Source organism: Lagenorhynchus albirostris, chromosome 13 (assembly GCF_949774975.1).
Source record: "Lagenorhynchus albirostris chromosome 13, mLagAlb1.1, whole genome shotgun sequence".
NCBI classification, from domain to species: domain Eukaryota; kingdom Metazoa; phylum Chordata; class Mammalia; order Artiodactyla; family Delphinidae; genus Lagenorhynchus; species Lagenorhynchus albirostris.
Genome location: NC_083107.1, coordinates 72,631,342 through 72,648,064, shown reverse-complemented (window position 1 = coordinate 72,648,064; position 16,723 = coordinate 72,631,342).

Here is a 16,723-nt window from a genome sequence, read left to right as displayed (position 1 = left end):
GAGAAGTAAAATGTCTGAAGTGGAAATTACATTGGATGAGATGAACAGCAGATTAGCTACTATAGAATAATATAATTCATTAACTTGAAGACATAGGAAAAAAAACAATCCGAAGTGAAACCCACAGGGAGGAAAATAACTGAGAAAAAATGAACGGGGCATCAGTGAGATGTGAGACAATTTCAAGCAGCCTAGTATACACATAAGTGGAGTCCTCAGAGAGCTGCTTTTTGTATTTTACCCAGAGTTCTTCATTGTAACCAGTGAGTGAAACAGGATGCAGTGGAATTATCTCACCTGGTCAAGCCCTGAACAACTAATAGGCTTTTATTACCATTCATAGGACCACAGAGCTCAATCACTTTTCTTTATGGCAACTGATAAATCTTCATTCAGTTGACTAGTTATTAATGATTAACACCATCCGTTTATCACCTATTAAAAGGAACTACCATTCTATAAGATGGGCTTTGCTGATTTGTTTCACTCTCCCCTCTTGTGCTTTGCTCTATGAAAAGAGCAGTTTCCCACTGCAGATTCTCTCACCTCCAGCAGAGAAAATATGATTTGTCCTAAAATAAAATTAAACACACAACATGAAGAAAAGCCACTTAATGGCCTACTGTAATGCTACTCATGAAGAAGTATAGCTAGTTCACTTGGCTTATTGGTCTTTAATAAAATCCTAATACATGCTTCCTATTTATTAATACAGTGAGTTTCAATCTGACCAATTACCCTTCAGAGTAAATATTTAGCACTCTGTGCTTTTTCTTTTTTTTTTTTTTTTTTTGCTGTGCTAAATATTGTGAATTTATTTTCAAAAAATTGTTCACAGTATTCATTTGTATATACATAAGAATATGTAAATTGCAAAGGTTTGCAATAAAACGTGTAACCTGTGTTTAAAATCTTGTTATTCAAAGATCATTTCAAATGTGAGTTAATGTGCTTAGTCCTCACTTAAAATAACCAGATAGAGTTCACTAAAACGAATTTAAAAAAATAGTTTTATTAGTTCTCCCACAGAGAATGAAGGATGATTCCCCTGCAGGCTGCTGTGCTTCAGAGAGACATTTTCAGTCCCTGGCAGGACTGTGAGAGTGAATCCCAAGCTGATCTGGTGGCATAAGTGGCTAAGCTACCATACCTCCTGCACTCTGATTGGACATCTGTCTGACCTTTGTTGAGATGTTGCTATCCTATGGACCTATAGAAGCAAGTTGCCAGTGTTTGATCCCAGGGCACAGTCTGGTTCAAGTTTTATAATCTTTTATCTAAATTCCTGCAACAATCTCTTAATTGGACACCAGATCCCTAGGTCCCTCCTATAGCCTCACACTTCAGTCTGGATAAAGGTTCCATTTGACCTTACTGCCTACCCTCTAGCTCTTATTCACTTCCCTGTAGCACACAGGCCACCCAGATGTTACTCAGGACCTTTGCACATACTGTCCCCATCACTTGAAGCTCTCCTCCTCCAGATGGCTATACCTCCTTCAAGTCTCTGCCTACGTTCACCATAGGAGTGATGTCTTCCATATCGATATTATGGAAAATATCATTTCCTAACCCCATTTCCTAACCCCTACTGTCCTTCTTTATTTCTTATATCATGATTAATATTATTTGCAGAATATGTATTGCCATCTGACATATTATCTGCAGTAGGCTGAATAATACACCTCAAAGAGCTCAGGTCCTAAATACCAGAATCTGTAAATGTTACTTTATTTGCAGGTATAATTAAATTAAAGATCTTGAAATGAGGAGATTATCCTGGATTGTCCGGGTGGGCCCTGATTGCAATCACAAGTATTCCTGTAAGACAGAGGCAGAGGAAGATTAGACACACACACACACACACACACACACACACACACACACACACACAGAGGAGAGGGAAGAGATTGATGTGGCCACAAGCCAAGGGATGTCAGCAGTCACCAGAAGCTGGGAGAGGCTAAGAACATAATCTCCCTTAGAGAATCTGGAGGGAGTGTGGCCTGCTAACACCTTAATTTTGGTCCAGTAATACAAAGTCTGAATTTCTGGCCTCCAGAACTGTGATAGAATAAATTTCTGTTGTTTTAAGCCATCCAGCATATGGTAATTTGTTACAAAAGCCACAGAAGTCTAATACAATTTAGTCCTTATGTGCTTATTTTGTCTGCTCCCATCACATGCACACAGAATGTGTCCCATGAAAGCAGAGGGGTTGTCTACTTTTTTCTCTGCTCTATCTTCAGTGCCCCACATGGTGCCTGACACACAACAGAAGCCCAATAAATATTTTTGAATGAATAAATGATTGAATATTTGTATCAAAGATATTCAGTGCAGTAGTAGTTCAGAAAAAGCTCAAATCAATGGGCTGGGGGTCTGAGGGAAAGCTTCATGAGAAGGTGATGGAATGAAGTTCTCTGAGAAGCTCAGATCACCAGACTAAACCTTGTGTGTATGGAAATGACTTCTTTACTCTCCTAAGTTATGCTGAGATTCATTTCCAGAAATTGCTTTTATCTCTTGAACAGAGGGTGATGATCAATATGTGTAATTGTCCCTGGATATAGCTTGATGTTGTCATTGGCCACAGTTGTGCCTAAGAAAGCATACATGGCAACATGTTCTTTGTTCCTGTGTAATCGTCCTTTGTGGAGATGATAGTATAACAGGTGACAGGACATAAAACACATAGGCCTGGGAGACCTGAGCTTAAATCCAGGCTCTGCCACTTCTAATACTGGCGAACATTTATTTAACACTTGCCATGTGTTGAGAATTATACTGTATGCTTTGTGCACTGATTCTTTGCCAGTTGCATAAACCTGGAAGTCATTTCACCTTTTAGTCTCATAACAACTCTGAAAAGAGGCTATTTTCATCCCTATACTACCGATGCAGAAACAAGCACAGAGAGCTGAAGTAACTTCCTCAAGGTCACAGAGCTAATCATTCCTGAAACTGGGATTCATATCTCAGGCCCGTGTGACTCCAAATTCCATTTACTTTCCAATATTTTGTGCATTTCTCTTAGCTAACTTGGTGACAGTCACTGAGCTTTTTCTTGAGCCTTAGTTTCATCTATAAAACAGAAAGAATGCCACAGGATTATTGGCCAAATTAGTCAGTGGATATGATGTAAAACGCTCAACAATGGAACAGATGCACTGTTTAACAGAATATGTATTTGGTCTTGGGCTTTGATAATATAGTCACAAAAGTAGACTTTGGTGTCCTTCACTATGCCTTTTTTTTCCCTGAGGTTTCTGCCTCTGCTCTCGTCCCCCTCACCCCTTTCACAACTTTTCAGCCAGTTGCTTTCTTTATCCTACTCTCTCTACAACAATTTATCAGACGTTTCTACTTCAATGTATGTTTGTCAGATCTTCCCCCACACTGTAAGGTTTTATTTTTAAGCCCATCTCTCACTATTAAAAGACAAACTTTTTTCAGAGTGGGGTGGATAGGGGTAGATTCTGAGGCATCAGACGGGTGAACTAGTAGCTTGGGGAGCATTGAGAAAGTGGGGATCCTCTAAAAACCCTTTGCCTTCGAGTAAGGCTCTCCCTAGTGGGCAGAGCACGTTCCTGAAACCCTGGCCGTCATCATTCCCTGGAAGCCATCACATGGAGTGTCAGCATCTCCCCTGGTCAGATGTGAGCACTTCAGACCAATTGTTTCTCTGCAGATACGACCAGCCCACACTCTTGCTACTTTGCAAGCTATGCAAAATGTGTGGGCTCGAGGCAGCTCAGTTTTGAGACAGCCCTTCATCTGCCCTCCTCCTCCCATGTAGACACGCGGCCAGGTTCTGAACTGGTGAATCCATATGACAAGGAGTCCTGCTGGGGAGATGCGGTGTCCCCCAAGCCCATCTTCCTGCAGTCGCGACCCAGAAACACAGTTCTTTCTTTCATTAGAGACGTGGTGCTGTGCCAGCCCCTCTAACAAAGCACTCGAGGGTGGGTTCCGCATCGCACATCTCTTGCTTTCAGCAGATGTTGCACGAGAGTGCCTGCCAGGGCATTTCTGTAGCAGTGGAGGTGTTAAGGCTCCAGGGCCTTCAGAATATGTCTGTGCTGACAGATTGGGGAAAACATGCTAAAGCACTTACAGGGATGAGCATGTAAAAATAGGGCACAGATGTCTAATTTAAAAGACAAGAAAATTTCTTGGCATTTACACCTTATTAGTCATTACTATGTTTTTCCTGTATTTTATTCACACATTTAACTTTGGGTGTTCCTCTGATTTGCTTTGCCAACTGCAAGCTACCATCCCATAAACCAAAAAAAAAAAAAAAAAAAGAAAGGAAGGTACTAGGTACTATACATTCCAAAAGATGATTAAGAGTAATGGTAATGTTCAGTGATCTTAGAACCTCACTTGGGTTTCAGTGAGATGTTCAAACTAATGTGTCCACACAATGGACCATCTGACCAGATTCTGTGACAAAGAAGGAACTTGGACGCTTGCAAGAGGTGTCTCTGAGGAGGAAAAGGCATTTCAAAAATTACCTCCAGAGGGCTTAAAAAAAAACTTTCTTTGTTTTAACAGTTAGGCTTTTATTAAGGTATATGATGACTTTAATAGTTTTACCCAATTCCCAACCATGGGGTGCTGAACAAAATCTGAGTGGAATCAAAAATAAGTGGTAGTTCTACAGTTACATAAACACTTCTATCCATTAGCTTTTTATAAGGCTTTCTATTAGAAAAAGACTGGTTCACAGACTAAATGGAGGGGAAAGATTTTAACTCAATAGACAGGAGAGCTTTGGAATCTTCAAAATTCTAGACAGCTGGTTGTGTTCACAGACAAAAAGAGAAAACAAAAGCAGAGAGAGAAACTGCAGTTAGATGAATGCTTTTCCTTTCCTGACGTACCTTAGGGCTAGTTTCCCAATAGTACTAAAAGGAAGGATACTGATCCCTGTTGATGGATAGCTCAGAGCAGAAAAGCGGAAAACGCTGCATGCTATCAACGTCATCAAAGCATGTGCTAATTAAAAGCGTAACACTGCTTGCTGCTGTGAGACTAGCTGCCCCTTTTCTCCATGACTCGTAATGCAAAGGCACACACACTCTCTCTCTCTCACACACACACACACACACACACAAAGAAGGGACATTACATCAAACTACCAAATTAAACAATTGATAGCTTAATAGCTAAGAGATCCTATAAATACTTGCATACCTACATCTCAGTTACACTACATGCTGTCTGCATGGCACTGGAGAAATCAAGAAAGTTCTTTAAACCTCAGTTACCTTACAGGAAAGCAGGGATCGTATTAGCAACTCACTCAAATGCTATAGCCTACACCAAATGCTTGTCAATATCTTGCACATTCTAAACACTCAATAAATACTACCTTTTATTAGTGTTTTTTGATCTCTTTTTTGATGCAATACCTTTAGAGACAGGTTCAAGGACAATCAATATACAAACTAGATTCTCTCTTTTTAGCAGGCTTATTTATCACAAAATTTTATATATAACTGCACATACCAGTATTCCTTTTGCACAAGAGCTCAGCATTTTCAGAAGCTGATAACAGACTTAAATATGTCAGACTCAGGACAAAGCAAATATGATTTTTGCTGTAGTCTGCATGGGATGCTCCTTTCAAGGTTGTGTGTGTTGCACAATCCTCCTATCTGTGCATGTGGAAATGAGCTCCCTGCACAAGATTCCATGGAGAGTACTCAGAGTCTATCTTAAATATTCTCCCCTTACTGATCTTAGGAGATTGAGGTTCAGAAGTGCTGTGTTTATAATGGGATGTCCTCATATGTGGAATTCTAATGAAATCCTTCTTCAGCTAATTCTTTCCTCTGAAAACTGCCTAGGCATAAACTCCCTCAAAACTCACAGAGGGTCCCTTTTCTCATTAATCCACACCATCAAAACATTTTTAAGCAGTTAAGAGAATGTCTGTGGAGAACACAGCCCAGTTCCTATGCAAGGTAAGCACTTAATAAATGGTGGCTATTATTATCATCACTATTATTATTAGTCCATTTATAGAAAATTTCTAGCACACTTTTAAGGCAATCATTAAAATTAAAATCATTAATGCAATCATTATTTTTAGTACCTAATTTTATTATCTTTATCTTAATAATCCAAATACTAATAACTCACAGCTATTTCAATTATCATTAATTACTTCTAACTTCACGGCAATCTATAATATCCTGGCAGGGCCAGCCCTCAGCTACACACTGAAGCAGACATATTTGTGTTTGCTTCCTTTCCTCTGTTCTTTTGGTATACCTCTTTCCTTTCTCCTGTGAAGACCTATTAGTGGAAAGGGTGTGGATAAATTAATTCTCCACTAGGGGAGCTGGCAGATACACACTAAGGTGTGATCCTTTGTCCCTCATTCAGTACTTGTTCTATGTCATCCTCTCTCTAGCTCTGGCTTTTTCTGGCAATCAACCAATTCCTGGTGGCGAACATGACAGTAGTTCAAAACTGTGGACATGAATGACCCAGAATCATTGCTCTTCAATAGAGTTCTCTGAAAGGTCAACATTTTAAATTCAGCAGAGGTGATTTCAAATGATGGACCAAATGCCAGGAGTCATAACTGAGGACTTTTTGTGTGTGTGTGTGTGGGGGTGGATTTTGTAGAGGGAGATTCAATGTCAGAGACGTTTACTTTACTGGGAAACCCTGAAGAGGCCACAACGCTAAGTGGTGTTAACTCACCTGGAAGGGACAATGAATGCCAGGTAGCCGCAGAATGGCTGGCTGCCTCCTGAACAGGAAGAGCCTGTGAGCAGGACTGGCCTGTCTTAGAAGAGCCTCATCACTGTTACCAACACTTATAGAAAACAAGTTCTGTGAACTGGAGAGGGAAATTGGCCAGGCCATGCCCAAGGGAAGGATTTCAGTCACAAAAGCTGATGACAAGTGTTAATTATGTTTCAGGGGTCACCAAGATTTTTCTGTAAAGGGCTCACATGGTTTCCATTATTCTGTTTGTTACAGTCCTTTAAAAATCTAAAACAAATTCTTTGTTCAAATGCCATAGTTTGTCAACTCCTGCAAAGTGACTAGAAGAGTCACGGAGAGGAAAAGCATGGTGGAGTATAGGATAGTTTGGAAAGGCTCTGGAAAAAAAGAAGGCAAAGATGTGGACTCATCCACTCACTTCTCCATTTTCAAACCCCATAGAGGTACAATTATTTAACATCAGTGTGGACACGTCCTAATGTTCTAAGAAAAAACAATACGAAATTCCAGCTATCCTTGGAGGCCTAACAAAGCTAGCTACTTCACCAAGCAGGAAAGAAGCAACTTTCTCTCTGATTGAGCCTATTCTTTTTCACCATCCAGCCCAAAAAGATTATATAGGCAAAATGACCTCTCTAAGAATGGTTAGCAGATAACAGTCAGCAATATGGAAACCAACAACCTGGAGGAGCTGTCAGAAAGGCAACATGCAGCTGGAGTTATGAACTCATTAATTAAATATCAGTGTATCAAATGGGCTATGAGCTATTAATTTGGAAGCTATTACTGGCTTTGAAGTTGAAATTATAAGCAAAGCAATTAAAAAGTAACTTCTCAATGAGAGTGTTAAGGGAGCATCATATCTGTTTATATACATCAGCTCTTTAATTTGGGAATTGAATTGCTCTCTTAAAAATAATGATTATATAAATGATCAAACTGCTTATTTTATTGCAAAGCCTGGATGCTAGAGTTAGAAGGAAAATCTGCAATATTTCCTCTGTTGCAGTAATACCACGCATTGGCAAGTATTCTTCCTTTTTCACATGAGTAAATAGGGATCACTGTGAAAAATACAAATCAGGAAGAGTGAAGACATTTAAGATACTGATATTTGCTTTTGTTTGTTTCCTCCTAGACACCATGCCTTCAGTTGACTTCAGGGGGGTCAACTGTAACCAGGTGATGGTAGATGGCTGTGCAGTTGAGGTGTGGCTCTTTGAAAGTATGGCCTGACTCATTACTCCACAGTGTTGTTTTTCCTCAATGTATGTAATATTTTTAATCATATCCTAATAGTCAATTTACAGACTCATTTCCTTTGAAATATAATGGAATTCCCTTTCTTGTCGTCTCACATTCTTTCTACCTTCTGTATCTTGTCATCTCTATTTTACTTGCATAAATCTCTTTCCTCTCATTTCATGTTTTTCTATCATTTTTTAAAATTTGTTATCCTCTCTCTTGGTTTTAAACATACACAGACAAGCAAAGCAGCCACTGGAATCCTATGGCAGTCAGGTACCTCTCCTAATTTCATCCTTACTAGAGGAATATTAATTAGGAACAAACAAACAAACAAACAACCTCTCTGAAAAGAAGTTGTTTCTTTGGACAGACTTAGCATTCTGGTTGTTTAGACCAAGGCATCCTTTTCCTCCTACCATGTATGCACCAACTATTGCTGGTAGGGGTTTGATTAATGGACTAAAACTTATGCTGAAGAAAAATGAATGCTTTTAGTGGATTGGAAGCAGAAATGCCTATAGTTTATAACCAGTGGTGGACCACTCTGAAAGAGCAGCTGCAGACTTTATTTAGCTGTGGCTTGTAGGAACTTGTATTATTTTTTTCTCACTGAATTCTAAATGGTTAATTTATTCCTCCAAAGTGCAACCTTTCTTTTCTGCAACAAAGCAGAAATAATGGTGGGCAGCCCAAAGTTGGCATGGGAAGTGTTCTCAACATGGAAAATGCATTCATCCAACAGTTATTTCTTGAGTTCCTCCTTTTTTGTCTATCACTCTTCTAAGAACATGAGGTCCCACACTGAACCAAATAAACAAATATCCTCACTAGATACTGACTTGCCTCACTAGAGCTTGAACTCTAGCATTAATAATTTTAATTAAATGTCAACATTATCATGTAACAACAGCATTCTTAGCACACAGTGAGGGAGAACTTCTTTCTTTCCATGACTTGTAATATCCTATACTATCTACCAGTTAATCTCCGGCATCAAAGCAATGGAACAAAAGGAGGTTCTAGGGCTAATGTTACCAAGAGATCAGTGCTGGGAAGCAGTATATTGTACTACCTGTTTTGATACCAAGCAACTGAGGCTCAAATCCAGGTCTTTCCATTTAAAAGATACATGTTAACAATGTAGTCCTTTCTGTGATCCACTTTCATCATTTGTTTAATGGAGACTCTACTCAAAAGGCTTTGAGTAGGATATAAGGATATAATAGGATAATGTATGTAAAACACTTAACACAGTGTTTTCTCCTCAGCAGGCAAGTGTGAGCAACCCCACGAGGCTCTAGTTTGCTTTGACAGCCAGAAGCCTGCTAAAGGAATGCTGGCAGACTCTCTTTCATCCAGGTGCAACCAGGACTGGGGATGAAGATACAGAGTGTGAGAGAGACTGCCTGATGTCTTCCCCTGGGCTCCTGAAGACACATGGGTAGTTAGTGTCTCCTGGGCCAGACAAAAATTTTGTTAAGTTTTATGAGAGTGTTGGATTCTGTACTAATATCTCACATGTTTTCTCCACAGCCTTTCTGGAAATAATTTATACTGTTTACCGAAAACAGAGCCAAGACCATCAGATTAGCAAAATCCAGGATTCATACTTATCCTGTTGTTAATGAATGATGGAACAGAGGACACAGTCACAATTATCCCATCATAACACATTTGCCTCATTTCTGCCACGTGCTAGATTTTTGATCTTTGAAACAAAAGGAGAAAATAAGGAGCTGCATTCTTCACAGGTTTTCCTGGTGCATCGATATTCTCTTCCAAATGTGCTCCTGATTCTTTTAATTAGGGGCAAACAAATCACAATCACAAAGGCATTAATGCTCATAAAGCTTAAAATCTCTTAAATCTCTGAAGAAATACTTAGTGTAATTAAAAAATGAAAATCTATCATTTAAAAAACAGTTTGACGTGGCATATTTGCATTTTGCATTATAATAGTTAAGGCTGATATTTATTTGTGGTTTACCAGCTGAAAAGGCCAAAGAGAAAACGTATCTCTATTCTCATTCCAACTCCATCATTTCGCAGCTAGAAATGATTATAAGAGAAAGTGTATGAGGGGGACGTGAGTGTATATATGTGCCGGTGGGGAGCGAGGTAGAAAAATTCATGCAAGATAAAAATGTTCATCTCCTCGTCTGAAAAATGAATATGTTCTAACTCTAATAGTTTATCTCTTCCCCTCAAAAATTATATTGTTCAAAGAATCTACAAGTCTAAGATGTAATTCAGTCATGACAACAAGTAGAGGTCACCTCCTCTAGGTCTAACATAATTAATGAAGGCAAGTGGGCAGTCCAGAAGGGATTTAAGAAAATTAATTTAATAAGTCTTTGTGAGGATATTTTACATGGCTGGCTCTGTGCTAAGTGCTGTGGGAAATGTGGAGCTCTGTAAGACAAGGTCACTCGCTTAAATAAGACAGAGATCCAGGGCAAACACAAAGAAAGATGACAGGTTCATTAGAATACTAACAAACTTTAAAAATCATAGTTCAAACTTGATACGATTGAGCCAAGATAGGATAATTGTGATCTATGGATTCCATTACCTTCTTTTTTGATGCAAGTTCTGTGGCACCTTTATACTCCAAAACACTTCATATTTTCATTTGATTTATCCTATTGCTTTAGTATATCATTATGTTTTGGGATGTGTTGTGTCGAATATACAACATTAGGTCCTCTGATGGTGGGATTATCGACTCAAGGTCAAGCTGGTTTCTCACACTACTCCCCACCACCAATCATATATGTATCAGTATGAAGGCGTAGGAATAATTTTGATACAGTGTGTTAGGTGTCAAAGGAAAGTTGGAAGGGATGAGTGAATATCAGAGAAGCTACTGGAAGAGTTCACAAAATCTAGAAGCCCAGGAAATCACAGGTCAGTCCCTGGAGCCTGCACTCAGCTGCTTGCAGTAGGAAGCCTGGGATTTGGAAGGGCTTGTCCAGGGAGGCAGTGGTTGTTGATCTCAATTGGCTGCAGGACTGAAGTGAGTGGTCTGAAGAAGCTCTTCAGGAAGGGAACCCATATCTCACATCTGCCATTCACTTACAACTCTGCCAGCAGCCGCCACCAGAGAAAAATGCTTTCCCTTCGCTTCTCACTGAAATCTCAGACCCTTCCTTTTCTTTGGCAGAATTTAATTTAAAAGTTTACTGGAAAAAGACCTGGGGGAATGTAGTCCCAGCTCCTCCACTGTGATGCGAAGGACAGTATAGAAGAGGGTGGATCTGAGGCTGAGTTGATGACTATCTGACACAATACCGGACACGTATGATCCCATTGGACACTTTCAACAACCTTAATAGACAAGCATTATTAAGCCCATTTTCAGAGATGAGGAAAAAGGCACATAAAATGTTATGTAACCTGTCCAAGGTCGTACCTAGTTTAGCCATGATTTAATCCCATATTGTATGTTAATACAAAGGCCTTTGTCCTATCCATTACCCATGCTATTTCCCTATATCAAGTGAAGGAACATATATTAAAATACCCTTTCTACCATCTAGTTTACTCCACCTAATGCATTTCATTGACTGGCTAAGTTAGTTAACTTATTAAGATACCGAATTAGGATAGACCAATATAACTTACTCTTAATAAAATCATGTGCCTGTTTCATTTTTAATCACTTATATATTTTCTTTTTAATATCCATTCTAGATTCTAGCTTGGCATCCATGCTGTGCTCGTCTCAACTTTCAGAATCTAATTTTTTTTCTTATTTCTAAAGTAGGAACTGAGACTTCTAGTTAAACATGGAAGTTTGATTACTTTTGGTGACCCCCAAATCCTCATGACAAAGCCAGAGGAAAACTAGGGAACAATAAAAAAAAATTTAGAATGTGGAGAATAGATAAATAAATAGTAACTCACTTAACAGATGTAGAGAATACATACATAAGCTAGCTGTGAGAATAACAAGAGTCAAATGAAAATTAATATATGCTGGAAAATCCTAGAAAAAACACATGCTAGAGGTTCAATAATGTCTAAAAGCAAGGTCCAAGTGAGACTAAAGAGAACTGGATGAAAGTCTGTATGAGAAGAATGTAGATGCTCTAAGAAACTCACATGTCACTGATCATGAAAAAATGAGCAGCTGCCCCTATTCTTTTCTATCATATGACTCTGGATTTGGAACACCAGGTACAGGGCCCCTACAATGAAAAGGGAGAATAATAAAAACATGTACATACTGAGTTTGCAGCCTCAAGCTTCTTTACCTGACTTGCCTCCCCTTAATACCTGCAAGCCAGATTTATACCGCCAGGCAAACCCGATGTCTAGACTCTGACAAAATTAAGTAGCTAACTTAACTAACTAACTAACTAGTGTTATAGGTAGCAACAGTTGTGGGAACTCCAGTGATATAGCCCGAACACATCACACTGTAGTGAAGCCCACTAATATGAAAAAAAGAAAAAATACTAATGCACATAGAGCTTTTTAGTGTTTCACTGCTAAATATAAAAGGAGAAACAAAAATCAACAGATGGGGAAAAAAGAAACTTACTGAGAAAACGATGTATGAAGAGAGAGAAATAATGCTGAGAGATAAAACAAAAACAAATAAATAAAATTAAATGAAAACAAAGCAAAGCCACAAGCATCTTTAAATGCGTGTATCTTTACAGCAACGAAATAAGGCATTCCATGCATGAACAAGAACAGAACGCCATGAAAAGAAATGTCTGGAGAGCCACAATGAGCTCTTGAAGATTAAATTCACTGGAAAAGATGCAAGTTAAATCTAGGAAATCTTGCAGAAAGAAAAGAGACACAAGGATGGAAAATAGCAAAGAAAAAACAAAAAGTAAAAGATAATTAAAGGGCTAGCCCACCTTGCTCAACAACCAAATAATATAAATTCCACAAAAAAGAAAAAAAAATAAATTAAAGGTAAAAAAGAGAAAAGCAGTGGAGAATAGGCCTGGCACTCTCAGCTGGGCCTTGGCACTGCAGCCGGCTATTGTTGTTCTCCTGTCAAACATAAATACTGTAGGCCATCCATATCAGCAGCTTCTGCAACCATGGATTCAACCAACTTCAGATCAAAAACATAAAAAAAAAAAAAACCTTCCAGAAAGTTCCCAAAAACAAAACTTGAATTTGCCTCTCACCAGCAACTATTTACATTGTTTTTACAACTATTTACACAGCATTTATATTGCATTATATAAGGTATTGATATTATATCTCTAGGTATTATAAGTAACCTAGAGATGATTTAAAGAATAGTGGAGCTTGAGTTTAGGTTATATGCAAACACTATGCCATATATAAGGGACTTCAGCATCCTTGAATTTCCATATCCACAGAGGCCCTGGAACCAATCCCCTGCAAATACCAAGGTATGACTGTAATTTTACCAAAAAAATAACATCAGACAAAGACACTCTCTGACAATAACAGAGCAGGACAAAAATAAGACTACTCTATAAACATGAAGAGCACAGACAGAAATGAGAACATTGTCTAAACCACAAAAATACTCAAATAGCCTCCTTTTCTAACTAATGAGTACTTCTGCTTCTTTATCATTTCTGTTTGAGCAAGCCTTCATTTCTCCTGCCTTCTAGATGAGAATGACTAAGATACTCCAAAGAATGACCTTCACTTCCCAACAGCATCTAATCTAGAGTAGAACCCACTTTCTTTAACCTTTCCCAGACTCACAAGACCAAACGCTGTAATTGGTCCTTTCTTACACCCTATTTCTGAGATCTCCAATGGTCATTATGGTGTACATTCTCCATCATTGAAACAAGTCAATAAAAGCAACTTTGCTCAACTACAGACAGATTTCCTTTGGTTAGAGGGTATTGAACAAAGGAAATTATCCATGAAATAATTCAAGAAAGTGTCCCATAACTGAAAGTTATCTTTGAATTAAAAGGAACTATTGAATTCCCTGAAAAATGAAGAGAAATCTGACCCAAAGACATATCATTATAAAAATTTGAAACACCAATAATGAATAGAGGACCTTCAAAACTTCTGGGGCAGAAAAAAAAAAAAACAGATTGCATAAAAAAGATCAGGAGACAGAATGGCATCAGTTGTTCAGTAGCAACCCCAGAAACAATGTCCTCAAATGACTCAATTATAAAAACAGAACAAGAATTTTTAACATATACATGGTTTCAAAAATTTTTACCTAAACTGGAAAATACTGGACTATATTTACTGCAAACCAATGAAAAAACAAAAAATGAGTAGTTAATCAAGACACAGGGATATGTGGAAAAGAAAATTCAACCCAAGAGAGGTACAAGAAGTCCCAAGGTGATGGTCAAGGGAGATCTTAGGACAAGGGCTTGGCAGAAGGCCTTAGGGAACAAGCAGTCAAACTGAAGGAGGAAGATGCAGAAATTCTCTAAGAAAAATACATGTATATGTGTGTGTGTGTGTGTGTGTGTGTGTGTGTGTGTGTGTGTGTGTATATATATACACACACACACACATACATACATACATTTAGTTTAACAAATCTAAATTAAATAATTTCCTGATGTGCTTAAATACATCAAGAGGAAATACAGATTGTTGCTTGAGAGTTTGGGGATGAATTAATGATAAGTATAGTGAGAAAAAAGCAAATAAAAAATTAACTCTAGGAAAATCAAAAACATGATAAATAAAAATATAATTATACTATACTATATGGCTCAGCAACAAATACTGTTTCATAGGCAAATAATAAAAAGCCTAAAATTAACTGAAACAAACCTGTGATATATTCATATTTTAGGGATGGAAAGATGAGATGCATGTGTGGAGAGCAATGTAAGATGGATAAGTATTTTTTCTCAATAGTAGAAATTTAAATGAACGTTATCCTTAAAATAATTAAAAACTAACAGTATGTCACTTAGAATTTTGAAGGAAAAACAACAGCTTTCTAAAACAGTGTATGTGAATAACTTTTATGAAAATAAAAAACTAAAAAAGGAAAAAAGAAATGAGCTGATTGAATATCAGTATGGTAAAGGCTCAGACCTTCCAGCTTCTGTTAAGAAGTTCAGAAGCCGGACTAATTGCAATGGGAAGCCATTGCAGGTTTTAGGCTAGAAGGGATCACCTCCAGATTTTATTTTATATAGATTCTTTGGTTGCAGTATAAAGGTCTTTTCTGAGAGCACCAAGATGAGGAGGAGATAGAAGTAAGGAGACACTCGCCCTAGGAGTGACCTGAGGAGACCCAGCCATAGTTAAGACATATTCAAAAGGAAAATATCTGGTAATTATCACTATGAATGTTCAAGCGTAGCTCAGATGTGTCTAGTTTGCATAACGGAACACAGAAAAGAAAATGAGCTTCAGCCATAAAAAAGATCATGGGGAGGTCATGAGTTCAATTTTAAACCTATAGAATTTGAGTCGAATTTGAATGGAGCTGCCAAGTAAGCGGCTCCGAGGAGAGATCTGAGTGGCAAACCTGAATTTAAGAGGCAGGTCGTATTGCAAACTGGATATAGAAAAATGGACGTGATGAACTTGTGAAAAGTTTGTCGCCACGATAAAGTATAGAAAAAGAAGACAGAGAGTCTAGGACAGAGCACTGAAAATTGCAAACCTATGTCAAGGCTTGCAAGAGAGGAAAGAGTTGTCATAGAAGGCTGAGGAGAAACCAGAGGATAATGAGAGATGCTGCTGCAAGAAGCAAGGTGAGAACTGCAAAATGTCCTTTGGGTCGAGGTTTGTAAATGAGACAGTGTCAATTGGGTAGTAGGAGTGGTAGCCAGATCACTGGACTAAGGAGTTAAGTCAGATGTTAGGAAGTACAGACAACAGGAAGTTAGGTTATTAAGGATTAAAAAGAGAATTCAGCTGTCATTCCCAAGTAGCATGACTTTCCCTTTCTAGGTCATCTTCCTTTCCTGAGAAAGCACTAGCCATCTATTTAGGAGAAGGGGGCTTAACGTTGTCTGCAACTCTCAGCTCCTTGGAAGATGTGATTGTGCTTGTCATTCTTAGGAGTCTCCATTACTAGATTAGACTTATCTTTGCTCTGTGTTGTTCTCACTTCCTTTCTCCTGCACCTTTCAAAATCCCACTCAGTCTGTGAGCTCCTTGGCACCTTCCTAGGGATCCTGAGGAACCCCCCTCAGCATCGATCCTCAGGAGCATTTACCACTGTGAACTTGGAATGCACTTTGGAGATATCCCCTGAAGACTGGAGTCACCTCTCCACTTAAAAACTCACATTATGAATTCCTGTATGATTTTTCTCTTGGTCTTTGACCAATCTAGATTCCTAAAGTCCGGTTCCTTTCACCCCAGCTATGATCAGCTTTGGGCGTTATGGTCTCCTTTTTCCAAGGTACTTTGGCTTTCCGTATATAAACTCTTTTTTCCTTGTTAGAGGTAGATCTCTGTTGAAGGTTCCCCTTTCAGGAGATTAATTTTTCAATAAAACAAACTTATAATTTGTTAGATGTTCTGCATTTAGCCGAATGAAACTTCTAGCGTATATCTGGTAACTTGAAATCCCTATCATTGCATTCTGCCTCTATAACATACTGAAGACCCAAATTGAAACACATGATTTCCTCCACTGAGCTGAGTGGCTTGGAGTACACACACATGTTCCTTCGTTCAGAAAATATTTATTTGGTACCTACTGTGTGGCATGCACTGTCTTTTCAAGGTGATACTACTCGTTTTCCTCCTATCATCTCTATTTTTAATG